At 38.3% G+C, this 14,612-nt stretch overlaps 1 long non-coding RNA gene across 1 annotated transcript in view; it reads right to left on the reverse strand.

Moving 5' to 3' along the window:
- Positions 1-13,934, reverse strand: part of LOC147648087 (uncharacterized) — a 43,354-nt gene extending 29,420 nt beyond the window's left edge. The window contains exon 1 of the long non-coding RNA XR_015280597.1: positions 13,843-13,934. This is a non-coding gene — a long non-coding RNA (uncharacterized LOC147648087). The remainder of the gene's footprint in view (positions 1-13,842) is intronic.
- Between the last annotated feature and the right edge of the window lie 678 nt (positions 13,935-14,612).

Here is a 14,612-nt window from a genome sequence, read left to right on the forward strand (position 1 = left end):
GGCTCTTTGCAGCTTGTCTTTACTGTATAAATTGTCTGACACAATAAGATATGTCTCTCAACCTTTCCCTCCCTGTTATATAGCCTATAAAGGTCACAAGAGCTAAATCCAAACAGAATGGCATGGAGAAATGTCTCTATAGCTGAATGACTACGAGCTGACTATAACAGCAGCACTTTAATAATACAAAATACAATTACTCAGGCTATATAGCCAGTATACTATGTCTCAACATGAAGCAAAGAAATAAGCTTCAAATTAGATTCTGTTTGCTGCATGAGAATTTTAGTTTTATTTTGGATGAGAGAAAGTAGTCAGCCTTTGTTTGTCTCCTTCATTTTACTCTAGAAGGAAAATGTTTGGGTCTGATGTAATTCCAATTGCAAAATCTTCTCTATCAAACCAAGTGTTAAATCCTGATATGGATTATATAATTGTGCTAGATCACAGGGCACAATGAGAGTAATTAAACTATGAGATTACTCAGGCCATAGTACATAGTAATTATGCACTACCTCAAAATCCCTTTTGACAAGGACTTCTGTATTTCTATGAAGTTTTGGAGACTATTTTTTCTTATTTAACAGCATAAAGCTAGAATAATGTTGCTAATGCCAGAAGAGATAATGCCAGAAGAGACAACACAAATTGATATATGCCAGGAGAGGGACTGGCTCCCCCATGCTGAGTGCCTTAGAGTCAGTCATAGAACCAGAGAATGGCTTGGATTGGAAGGGACATGAAAAATTCAGTTCCAACACCTCTGCTGTGGGCAGAGACCTTTCACTAGACTAGGTAATCCATCAGAGATCCATCCAGCCTGGCACTGAACACTTCCACAGTGTTCAGTGGGGCATCAACAGCTTCTCTGGGTGCCTTACCACCCTCACAGAAAGGGATGTCCTCTTAATATCTGATTCAAATCTACTCTGTCAATTGCCTTTCCCCTTGTCCTGTCACTACATCCTCTTGTAAAAAATATTTTCTTTCTTGTGAGCTCCCTTCAGGGACTGGTAGGCCACAATGAGGTCATCTCAAAGCCTTCTCTTCTCCAGGCTGAACAATCCCCATTTTCTCAGCCTTTCCCCATAGGAGAGGAGCTCCCTCCCTCTGATCACCTTGGTGTCCCTCCTCTGCACTCTCTCCAGCAGCTCCATGTCCTTCCTGTGCTGGGACCCCAGGGCTGGAGGCAGCCCTGCAGGTGGGGTCTCACCAGAGCGGGGCAGAGGGGCAGAATCCCCTCCCTGCCTCCCCTGCTGCCCACGGGGCTCTGGATGCAGCCCAGGACACACTTGGCTCTCTGGGCTGGGAGTGCCCATGGCTGGCTCATGTCCAGCTCTCACCCCCAGCACCCCCAAGTCCTTCTGGGCAGGGCTGCTCTGGATCTGTTCATGCCCAGCCTGGGCTGGCACCAGGGATTGCCCTGACCCAGGTGCAGCACCAGCACCTGGCCCTGTTAAACCCCAGGAGATTTCCCTGGCCCAGTGCTCGAGCTTGTCCAGGATGGCATCCCATCCCTCAGGAGTGTCATCTGCACCACTCAGCTTGGTGTCATCTGCAGATGTGTATACTTGGTGAAATTGTGCATCAGTGTGTTGGAATGGCAACATGCACTTTCCTCAGATGTGAGTGATGATACAAGGTCTGAGGATACCAGAGTTAAATTTAAGCTTTATCCTTGGCTGTGTCAGAGGCACTGATTTCTTGTTTAAAGAACTTGACATCTGTTAGCTGAAATGTACTACAAGATGCGCAAATGATGCGCTGAAGCTTAGCTAATCTCAGATGTGCTAATTAAAATAGAAGAGGTGCATAAAATATTTCAAAAAGATTTGATATCCTGAGCACAAAACAGTGTTAATAGGGTGGCAATCCTGGTGTCCAAGCAGCACAGACAGCACAGCTCTCCATGCAACCAAAACTATGAGGTGTAGGTGGGGGTGGGAGGGTGGGGGCAGGCAAGGAGGGAAATGTTCTTAAAATATTCTATTTTTTCTCCTAGAAAAATTTTTCCATATCAACACTTAAACATGGCGTGGGGTATGTTAAACTCACAAAGATGTTTTAATGGCACACAAAATACCTTTTCTTTTGTTGCTTGTTATTGCTCCCAACCTACATGCACACCTGATTTAATGGTACTGTAAAGGTTGAATAGTTACATGCTTCACAAATAACACATTAAACTACAGTTCTGGAGGAGAAATAGCATAAAAATCACAACCCTTTTTAGAAGAAATCTTTAACCCCTAAAATAAAACAAGTATAAAATCAAGAAAACTATTCTGTGTTCTAAAAATGTATGCACCCTGTTAAATAGTTAGGAATTATATCACAAAACCAACCCAGATTATAGCACCTACCCTGCTTTTGCTGAAAGTCTTTAAGAATAATGTACTCAGGCTTCCAAAGAGGAAATAACAATAACGGACTGTACTGAGGGTGTCACAAGTGGACATAGAAAGCCCTCCAGACACAAAGTTTAACACAACTTTGAATTTACTTCCTCAGTTGAGTAGTAGTGTTCTGTTTTGGTTTGGTTTGACTTTTTTTGGTATGTTTTTTGGTGGCTATTGTTCATTGGTGGGTTTGTTGGGGTTTTTTAATGATATGCTTATATGTTGAATAAGAGAAGCCAAATTTTGAACAAGCAAATAGGGAAAAATACACACACACACAAAAAATTAGCCACAGTATTAGCTATACCTTAACTAACCACTCATCTTGCTGTGAGACCACTGGCAGGAACAGTTTTCCTATACCATTTATAATTGCACATTGACTTTGACTAAATATTTTTTTTAGAATACTGCACATATACCACTGCTTTCTTTCTCCTTGTATATAGATGTTTGGATTTATTTCAGCAGAAAATGAGATTCACAGAAATCAGAACCAGAAAGGACACTGAATTGTACTTTTAGACTGGTCTTCCACATGCATGTGCATATATATGCAGCATGGCCAAAAATTTTCCTGGGTGAGAGTTTAGTTATTGCCATCACCTAGAAAGATTAAAGCAAAAAAAAAAAAAAACCAAACCCAAAAAACAACTCAGTCTACAGCTTTATGAAATAATTTAATTGGAAGAGAAATAAAGATAATGATCTAATAAAGGTTTTTTCATGTTTAATTTCTATTATCTTGTATAAAATATATTTCTATTATCTTGTATAAAAATAGATTTCTTTCTCTTTTTCTCTAAGGAAAACATTGGTTTTCCACACAAAGAAGTAATGTTACAGCATAAACATATGTTCAAATCTTCCATGAATACACATTCACCAAATGCACATCCACAAGTTATTTTCAACTGAAAACCTTCAAAATTTCTCTGATTCTTACATCTCTGCAAGGTTCTAAGTAACTTTATCAAGGGGAACTTTATTTGCAGATTCAAAAATATTTTGTGGGACAATTTTTTTTGCCTTTACCTTCAGAATTGCTCAGACTGAGACAGATTTTCAAAATCTGTCCACAGGCCAGTTTCCCTCAGGATTAGCCTTCCATTCTCTTGCAACCTTTAAGCAATGAATATTGCCCTGCACAATCTCTTCCAATAAATATAAATAAATATAAACATAAATATATAAATATAACAACATAAATCACAAAAGCAAGGCACTAACATATCCTGGAAAAGCAAAGATTAATTCTGTTGCATGGAATGACCTGTTCTGCTCATGTTTAGAAAAAAAAAAATGTTTAAATAGATAAATTAATTCCCCAAAATGTTACCTTTTTATGGGAGAAACAATAAAATTTTACATCTTTATCTATTTAAACCTCAAGAGGTTTTTATTCCACAAAAATCCTGAAATAATGAGCATATTTAGTTTAAAAGAAGAATTAATTTTTGCTGCAAGTGTTGTCATGGTGAGTAGACCATGAATTAACTAAAAAATAAAGGTGTTCACATTCATTGACAGATCTGAGTCAAAAATAAGGTGGACTGTGGGAGGTGGGGACATGGCTATATATATTTTGGCCTGCAGCTGGATTGCTGAATTAAAGTTAATATTAAAATAAGTCTTGTGAGAGTAGCAAAAATTGAAAATACAATTAATGGAAAGCCCTGACTGTAGAACTTACATTGTCCGCCTGAAATTTTGATAAGCCATATTTTTGTTCCCAGTAGAAAGCTTTCTTATGTTTCAAACATTTTGAGCAACCAAGGCCTTAAGGAATATTTCCCTAGTATTGATTCAACTGTACTAATTGTGCTTATGGCAGTGTTGCCTAATCAGTTCGGGGTCTCCCTTTTCTTTCATTTGGGATGCTTGAAAATACCTCCTGGTGCTGCTGTTTGACATACCTTCAGTGAAGCTGAGTTCTTTTTTCTTCTCAAATGGACTACTGCTGAGCAAACAGGTCTTTTTCTCTCTCTTGCTTGCTTTCATGTGTGATAGGAAAGAAATAATGCAAGATGATAGATATCAGATTTATAATTAACTCTATTTTTTTTTCTTAACAGGGAGAGAAATCATCTGAAGTTGTCCTTTCCTTATAGGGCAAAACCAATTAGCTTTCATATAAAATTACAATAAGGATAAGGAAGTTTTTTTCCCTTCAACAGGGATGAGCTCAAAGCAGGCATGCACTGGGTAATGCAGCTTCAGTTGTCGTGCATTTTGTTGATTATTTTGCAAATGTTTTCCCCTGTCTTCAGTGTAGCTGGGGAAACCAAACAAAGGGGCAATTTTCCACAATTACAAGTTTATTTAAAGGGGAAAAAGGCAGGAGTAGTACCACAAACATATTCCAAAAGACATCCACACATTCTGTCTATCAGGGAGTCTCCTCTAAACCTGCTTGCTTTTATATCTGAACTCCGTTTCAAATTCTATTTTTGCTCTTTGTCCACTCATTTAATCCTTCTACTCATTATTTAATTAGTAAGAATTTGGGGGTCTACATTGCTGGAGATCTGAACATCTATTGAAATACTTCAAAGCACAACATTCAGCAGAGGGACAGCTTTCTCAAAATAAAATATTAATGACGAGGAAAACACCTGTGAGTTAAAAAAGAAACCAAAAAATATGCAAACATTTGAGCAGATGAGATACATCATGCACAGGTTAGAAGTCTTAAACTTATGTAATAATAATAGATTCTTCCAGGAAGAAGAAGTGGCAAGGTGTAATAATGGCTAGGCAATTAGTTCCTGTGTGTCAGCATCATCTCAGATCCATTTTAAGAAGCTGTACAAGCTAGGATAATCCTTCAATGTGGTGGTGTATTAATATTATTACTGTATGCCAGGTTAATAGATACTTGACCACATAATGGAGTTATGCTTGTCACAGGTGTTCTATAGGATACTGCCCCTAATATATATGTAAAAATAAAAAATGCTGTATGCTGTCAGAGATATCCTGAAGATCTCCTGGAGAGTGTCTATGAATTTAAGACCCATATTGTGTTTACCTTGATTCATTACATAATTTATGTTACCTGTGGAGTAGCATTTTATCCAAAATCCTTATAAAGCCATCATAATCTTGCCCTTAAAGGGGAAAAGTATTTGAATATATTTGAAGAGACTTCAGAAAATTACTCAAGTGTTTTAGTAAAATTCAAATCAAGCTATGAACAATTTTCAATTTACATACCATTGATAACCAGTTTTACTTTATAACCCACACATCCATCCCTTGTTTCAGAGCTGCAGATGCTCCTCATTTAGCTCAAAACATTTTAATGATATTTCTAGATGATATGCCAAACAGAAAATCAGGGCCTACAAAAGGTACTCATAAAAAACATATTTCCCCAAGACTGAAAGCAGCAAATTGCATTCCACAGAAAGTGAAAGCATCTCCAAGGTCAAAAGGGACGTCTTGCACTCATACACTTCAGGCTGACTGAAATTAACAAAGCTGGAGGCTAAACAGAAAAGAGAATGACACAATACCTGTTACAGAGACCACAGAAATTAGAAAATACTTCAGAATTTGTTTTACCCCAGCAAGAGAAATTTTCATGGGAATGCTTGAAGACAAAGCAATAAGCTTTGGCATTAGTTCTAAGCAAGCACCGATTCAATACAGAAGAATTTATTTCATTATAAATTAAAGTAAGGAGTTCTTGCTCTTATGTAAAGGATCATTCATCCCTTAATGAAAACACCTTAATTGTCAAAGTATTCTCCAAAGGAAGAAAGGTCCATTATTACCCCTGCACACCTGGAAAAATATATCACGTGGAGAAAAATTTTGGCAGACATTTTCAGAAGCTAAAATTAATCAAGGGTTCTTACACAGTTCAGCAAAAGTCCTGCACCTCCTGCTCAGTACACTTTTACTTGCTCTGCCTTTACTACAGGCAGAAGGTTACCACACTGGTCTGGGAATTTTTATATCTGTTTACATCTGGTCTCAGTGCAGAAAAATGGCCCAATGGCTTCTGTAGTCCTTAGCAGGCCAGACAAGTTTCCTGATTCCACTGATGTCTTGCCTCAGGATCTCACCCAAGACATCTGGGAGAAGACAGCATTGAGGCTTTGAGCATTATGCCCTAGCCCTGATTTGAACCTGAATTTCACTATGAGTCTCCAAAATGCTGTATTAATTCAGACTGGATACTAGCCCCGTTGATTTATAGGGAAAAAAAATAGAGGAAGGTCAAAGTCAAAAGTCACTATAATATGATCATCTCAGCCCTGGTGCTGAAATATTTCTTTCTCCCCAGAAAGAAGTTTTTAGCAGGTCAGGAAACACCGATGAAACTGGCAGCGGCCACTATGGTGACACACCTAGCTTTTGAAATTTGCCTTCATTACAGGAGATTTTTCACATGTAAGAGAAATAACCAGACAAAATTGACTGCTATTCACTGTTTTCCACATTCTCCTCCAAACCACGTGCATTATCTGTAGATTCTGTAGATGAGATATACTCATCACATGCTGTTACATAATCCATATGGGTACGTTTTATTTTGCTTAGGAAATATGAAAAATTACATGTGAAAAATTCTGAAGACAGACAAGGATGTATGAAACCAGAACACTCCAGTTTCTTCAGACAGCATATTGCAAACAGTTAGCCTTGAAGATATTTTAAAAAGCCCAAACAACGAACAAGCACAAAATCTTTCAAGACTAGGTACTAGCACCCCCATTACTACACTTGGTCCTTGTAACAGAAATTACATAAATCCTGTGGTGATTTCTGTGCTTCATAAGGATTATGCCATCACAACACCATGAAATATGAGGAATACTTCCATAGAAGACAATATTAGGCTTGGCACATGATGACGCTAAGCATTACCATTGCTCCTATTAGACCCTAGGATGTTTTTGAACATTTAAAATTTCATTATCATAAACAACACTATAGTGATGTGTGGCAGCCCAGGGGCATACCAGCAGGGCAGTCATACCTCAGCCCTGGAGGGGCAGAAGCAGATGGGAAGAGACACCCCTCTAGGATAGAGTAAGAAAGGGCCTCCCTTCCATGGGCCTTTGCAGTTATATTAATGTCTTGTTAAGTCTGTTCCCTCATTGGTTTGTAAATTATGTCACCCTGGTTCTGCCCCTATTTACCATTGTTGCACCCTTTCTAGGATGTTCTGCCTTCCCTCAATCCCCACTGGCACTACTTTGCCACAGTGCTCTGCCCCTGCCATCCTACTGTTTCCCCAGATTCCCATCACTCCCCTGCACTGCTTTACCCTATCCCTATGGGCCCTTGGCCCTCAGATCCACCCCTTCTGTCCTGTATTTAACCCTCAGTGCAGTTCTCTCTTTCCATCCCTGAACCCATTCAAAGCTATTCCCGTCCGTGGACCCCTGTTCTTACTCCTGTCTTTGGATACCCAAATGAGAACCCTTCCCTTCGTCAGTCCATCAGCCTTTTTCAGCAGTGTGGTCTGAGCCCTGAAAGTGCAGGTTGCTCTCAAGGCCGTGCTGTTGCACACCTCAGCAGTGTCAATGTCCTCATGAGTTTAAGAAAATTAGGAAATTAAGATTTGAACTAGAATAGGAGCAGCTCATGAGAAAACTTAAAGAAATGAAAAAGAATTTACGGTAGAAGCAATGTAGGACTAAGTGTGCTTAGTTAAACTCAAGCCTATACAGGTCCTGCTTGCGAAGGGAATACGATCTAGCCAACAATTGCCAAGATGAAATGCATGGTCCAAGACTACATATATCATTCTTCTTGCCTTAAGCTGTATTTGTAGAAGGAGATAAGGAGGATGGACTACTGTGAAAAAGAAAGAAGTGTGTATACACCTGCAAGCAAGGGATCTGAACTGTGTCCAAGAGAAGCAGGAGACCTCCCAACAGGACACAGTGGAAAAGTTTAAGCCCAAGGAAAAGAAAGATTTCATTCAAAAGACCCTAGACCCATTTCAAAAAAAGAACTGAGCATGCCCAGAGTGGCATGGAGCTCATTACCATATGAGACCAGAGGAGGCGGAGTCAGGCAATGAATATGTATTGGGCTCATTGTGTAATCTATGCATATGTAATACTTTGAGGAATAAATAGGGAATAAGAGGAGTGGGGGGATCTTTGGGAGATGGCTCTGGCGTGTCACCCAGCCATAATAAAGCGTACCACTTTCTAAGTTTAAACAGTTGGAGAGTCCTTTGCCCATGATTTCACTGCTTCATGTGGCGACCCAGGTGGTCCCTCCTCTGCTCAGCTGTGAGACCAGCCCCAGGGGGGACATCTGAGGCGTGCCCCGGGATCTTCCCAGAGACCTCCACTCCCTGGAGGCTGTTCGCCACAGGAGTAGACAAGGACCATCAGAATTACAGACAAAATGGTATGTTTAACTAATTTAGGGGGAAAATTAGTATCTCACCTGTAAGGCGTATGCATGGTTAAAGGCTGGTTGGTAAATCACAGAAGTTCTGTGTTCCACTGAGAGCCTGTGTAGTGTTTGCAAGCGACAGGAATTTGGTTGCCAGCTAAAGGATTTGCTGTGCCAAGAGGGCCCACTAGCAGTTTCTGGGGGTGAAACAGCAAATTCTGCTTATTATTGCTGCTATTTTGTGGTTGTGGTATTTAGTTGTGTTCTGGTTGAGAGAGTTTGTGTGAGTGACTGAGTTGTGCTTCCCTGTGTTGTGGTTTATTTGTGGGGCAATATTGCCATTTTGTGGTGAAAGTTATCATTGTGTTTACTGTGTTGGTTTTTTTACTGTGTTTAATGTGTTAAGTTTGTGCTGTCCTGTATGTCTGTTTTGGAAGTCTAGTGGCTGTTTTGTAGTGGGTTAATTTGTAGAAAGAAACATCTAATCCCCAAGACCTAAGATGTTTTTGAATAGAACAGCTGAAATAAATAAAAAAAAAAAAAAACCAACAAAAAACCCCAAAATCAAACCAAGTATAGTGGAGGTTGGCTGCCCAAAGGGCATGTGAAGACCCATGTGAACCCTGGGTCTGTTTTTGCTGTACCAAGTGTAAGGAACTGTGGTATAGACCAACATTTCAGTAGAGACTGCCTCTGGAGTCACTTTGTCACTTGTGTTATTCAGAGGAAACAAAAGCTACTCTGAAAGTTATGAGAGTTTTGTTAATAACTAGCTGGGAGAAATAGAGAGGTAGCAGAATATTTAGAAGCTGGCAAAAGGAGTTTCTGTTGACCACACGGGGTGGCCACTGGCAAGTTTAAGAGTAACTTGAACAGAAACCAAGTTATTATTGCATTATTCTGTTACTGTAATTTTTACTGTTCTAAATGTTCTGTATAAGTTAGATTTAAAAGCTTTTGTATTCATTTTCGCAGTAACACTGCTAAAAGGCATAATTACAACAGGTCAGTGGTTTTGTGGTTGATGGTTTCAGCTCAAACTGAGTGAGTTTCTGAGTGGGGAGGGGGGGCAGTGGGCCTTTGTAAGGCAAAAGGACGGAGCTGCAGAACAAGTCTACTTAGAAATATACTCAGATTTAGCAGTTCCTCATTTAGTCCTCAACTAAGAACAACTTTCAGTTGAGAAGGAACTTAGAAATCGCAATATACAGGGACAAAGAGGAGAAATTCTCTGTTTTATGTGTGAACTAAAAATTCAAATTTTTGTTAGGAAGCAAGGTGGTATTCAGCCTGGGTTCTCCTCCAGTGTAAGCAGTGTAAAAGAAGTGGTATTTTATACCTAATAGGCAAAGACCTAAATGTTCCAGGTGTACCCCAGAGCTGCCACAGTATTGGGACTTAGCTCATGCTAAATGTGAAATAGTAAACTTAATCTGTAAAAAGAGCCATTTGGTCCCCATTGGAATATTGTTCAAAGACAACTGAGAAAAAGTAAAAGACCAGTAAACAAAGGTTTGGATGGAAATTAAAAAAGAAAAGAGAAAAAAGAGAAGAAAGAGCAAAACCAGGTGAAATTTCTTGTTGATATAAGGGTAACATATTCAGTTTTAAATAAAGCTTTAATAAAGAAGAAAATTATATTATAAATAAGGAGCCACTGTCCCAGCTGAAAAGGCTTATTTTTATAAACTATTAAATTATAAATTGAGAAAGCAAATAAGTATATATAAATTCTTATATATGTTTAACTCATTATATGTATTCCTGGGAAGGAATCTACTTGAACAATTAAATGCAGCAATTAGATTTGAAAAAAGGGAAATTACTTGGGAGGTAGATGCTCAACAATACATACTTTTAGTTGATGTTCCCATAGAAGGAGAAATCAGTAAAGACATCATAGGCCAAGTGCACTCTGGAATGTGAGCCACTGAGAAGTCAGAAAGAGCTAAAAGTACATTACTGGTAAAAGTAAAGCTTGAAGAGGAATAATGACTGGTAAGAATAAAACAATATGCTTTAAAGAAAGAAAATAGGAAAGGAATTCAACCAGTAATATAAAAACTTTTGCAATAGGGTTTACTAAAGGAATGTGAATTTGATTTTAATACTCTTATATTACTGGTCCAGAAACCTGATGGAACATACAGAGTAGTCCAGGATTTGAGAGTTGTCAATAGTAGAGAATTTATATCCTGTAATAGCGAAACAGTATTAATGCCAGAACTAACCTGGTTTTGATTTGAAAGATATTTGCCTCCCTCTCCATGAAGCCAGGCAAAAGCTATTTATTTGTCTTTGAATAAGAAAATCTTAGCAGACAATGGGCCCAGCTCATTTGCACTGTGCTGCCTCAAAGATTTTCTCACCCTTGCTGAAGACCTCGAGTTTTGGGAAACTCCACCCAGGAAGGGAAAACTGCTACAATATGCAGATGACATCCTGATTGTCACTAAGACAGAAGATACTTGCATGGCCTAGATGGTGAGTCTCTTAACTTTTTGGGGCTCCAAAGGTACCGAGCGTCTAAGAAGGAAGCCCAGGTAATGCAACTGGAAGTCACTTACTTCGGGTACAAAGAACTCTGATCCAAGCCTGAAAGGAGGCTATATGCCAAACACTGAAGCCACAGATTGTAAAAAATAAAATGAGAACCTTTCTGGGAATAACCAAGTGATGTTGCCTTTAAATTTCTAATTATGGACTGCACATTAAACCCCTGTACACACTAATCAACTCTAAACAGAAGCATTTGTAGTAAAAAGAGCAACAGCTTAATGAAATAGTGAGATCAAGACCTTCTTCAGTGATTGAAACTATCATGATAACAACTTTCAAAAAAAAGCAGAAAAAGATCCAAACCAGTAACATCAAAGACTATTTTATTAACTTTATGTATGGATTCTTTTTCCAAATTTTGCTCTTTCAAATGTGGTTGTTAGAAGAGGGTTCTTGTGGTCAGTGCAAACTTTGAGCTCTGAAAACTGCTCTAATCTGACTGCCAGATGAGGCAGATTCATTCAAACAAACAAGCTTTGCCAGAAGTCACTTTTTTCTTACTCTCCCTGTTTCAAAACAAGCCTCAGCACCTGTATCTGACAATTCCTTCCTGATTCTCATATTCCAGCTTGACACTGTTCAACTTTCTTTATATTTCTTCTTTTTTTCATGATTCCTTTCATCACATGCTCATTCCAAATTTACTTTGCCTGTAAAAACATGATCTCCAGTGATATTTTCATACACTTTTGCTTTAAAATCTGTGGGTTTCTGAACCCCAGGAAACACATTCGATAGGTAACATTTGCATGAACACTAGACAAGTAACACTTATGAAGGTGTTCTGTGTAACTGGCATTTTTGGAAGGTAACTCAAGCTGTTATAGGAAATTATTCAAGAGATTAACATTTTCTGTATTTGAAGAAAAACTCTGAGAAGAAAAAAAGGATTAAAAAATATTTTCCTTTTGAAAGCACCTTAAAGTTTTAACTTGGAATTTTCAAACTGAAAGAACTTTTCAAGTGTCCTACATAATTTTTATTTTTTTGTAATTTCTGAATCAGACACAGGTGTTATCAATATAGTTGATATAAATATAGTTGATTTTTTTTTTTATTTCATGGTTTTCATCTCAGCAGATTTAATTATTTTTGTTCAAGAACAGTATGTGTTTTAATGGCAGAAGTCTAGAAATCTTAGAATGTTTCTATCAGATTTTGTCCCAGGGGCTCAAAAACACATATTACTCTGAGATTTTATTGTTAGCAAATTAAATTACCAAAACAACTTCTCATTTAAAATGTAAATCTTCCCTGTTCTAATAGGTATAAGAGTCCTTTCAAGACAAGTGTATTTATAGCATCAACCAGTGAGTAGAGGCAGACCAGTCTCTTTTTTAAGTAGAATAAAAAACTTCAAATTCCTATAATTAGGAAACTAACTGGATAGATTTTCAAAATTTCTAAGTATTCTTTTTTCATGAGGAAGAAGATGATAGAGAACAGGGTATTTTATTTTTCTCTTCTGAAAATCTTGCATTTTTGATTTCAAATTTGAAAAGCTCACTTCTAAAGCATTCTTATGTTAAATGAGAATAAATTCAAATATGACCCAGAGAAATATGGGCAAGCCCTTCAATCACAGTCCGGGAAGGCAGAGAGGTCTAAGGTAAAGAGAATCAAAAGGTATCTCTCATTTTACAAGCAAGTCATCAGCTAAAAAATGTTAGGAATCTGTATCCCAGTTGTACTTCAGTCAGTGCTATATTAATTTGTCTGGCTGAGCACCTGGTTCAGTGTGGGATAACCAGGTTATCTCAGAACAAGCCTCTCTCCATACAGAGGTCTTCAGGTCACACTAGTTCAGCACTTTACTTTGTCTTCAGTAAAGTTGTTTAAATGCAGAAGTTTCCTCTAATGGAACTATTCATCTTCTGACATAATTTTGTATGGGGTAAAGCTGTCTCTACAAGCAGTTGAATGTAGTTGGATGAATTCTGTCCTCTGTGAACTTCTACAGTGAATAAAGGACTTCATTCTCTGGCCTCTATACAGAACCTTAGGTGTGGGGTGAAGCAAATGACAATGAAGTGTCAGTTAGATGTGAATTCTTGTGTTAGCCTTGCATGAACAGGAGAAAATAATAACTTCTATGGCTTTTCAGAAATTCAGTAGAAACCATGAGAGAAGATTGAGATTATACCAAGGAAAGAAAATAAGAAGAAATAAGGAACGCATGGGCATACATGCACTACAGACACTCTTGAGAATTGTAAAAAAGATTTGTATTCCTCTCTAACAATGCCTTCCTTCTGACGTGAACATTCTCAAAAAGTTTGATACAGTCCAGACTTATTCTATATGTAATATTTGTGTGGCATTGTTGGGCAACTAAACAGACTTAATTTTTTATCTTTGAGCCTGTATTTTTCAAAGCTGTAAAGTTTTGTAAAAATCAGTCTAGACAAACTGCCACATGGTTATGAATTTTCATAGGAACTCATCACTGCACAAATAAGCCCTTTATAATGGTGCAGAAAGCAGTACAGTACAGTAGAGCCAACCCTTCCAGTACCTGGGGAGAATCCCAACACATGAAAAGCAGTCTGTTCCAGTTTTCTGTTTTTCTTGTTGCTTAAGGACAGCACTGCTGCTGTCTTCCTCTCATGAAGACTCTGCTGAAAAAAGAGCATCTTCAAAGTAAATTGAACTTTTGGACAAGCCCTGTCACCAGAGGCTGCTGAAGGCAGCTCTGGTCAGCCAGGGTTATATTTCGTAACCAAGGCAAATGCCAAGTGTGCCCAGCCCCACAGCATATTCAGCACTGCTAGGAATTTCTGTCATGACAGCTATGCCACTATTTCATGGACTAGCAGTAGAACTGGGGCTGGTCATTCTACCAGACATAATGCCTTCAACAGCTTATTTTCTTTCAGCCCTGAAACATCGTAAAATACGTAGGTCAGGTGACATCTAGAGATGTAATCATACAGTGTTTTGGGTTTCTTTAAAGTCAGATAACACTTTACATACATACTATTAGCTGGAACTTAATCTGACTCTGTATTGCAGGGGATTTTATAAGCATAGATAATGTAGAAGATTTTATGGAAAGAAAATTGCAAGCCTTTCCTTACAGAAGCATCTGCTCTACATTTCCTGTTTCGTAGATGACACACAATCCAAATGAACCCCTGCATGCATTAAGTGCATTCAGTCCTTTTGTTTAACCACTCAGCTATTGCTGTATATATACAGCATATATAATATACAGATTATCTCATAGCCCTCAAGTCACGAAGCACAAATTACCGAGTGACTGCAGAGCCACTTGCTGAGATGCTA

This window comes from Cyanistes caeruleus, chromosome Z, assembly GCF_971803275.1.
Source record: "Cyanistes caeruleus chromosome Z, bCyaCae1.hap1.1, whole genome shotgun sequence".
Taxonomy (NCBI): Eukaryota; Metazoa; Chordata; class Aves; order Passeriformes; family Paridae; genus Cyanistes; species Cyanistes caeruleus.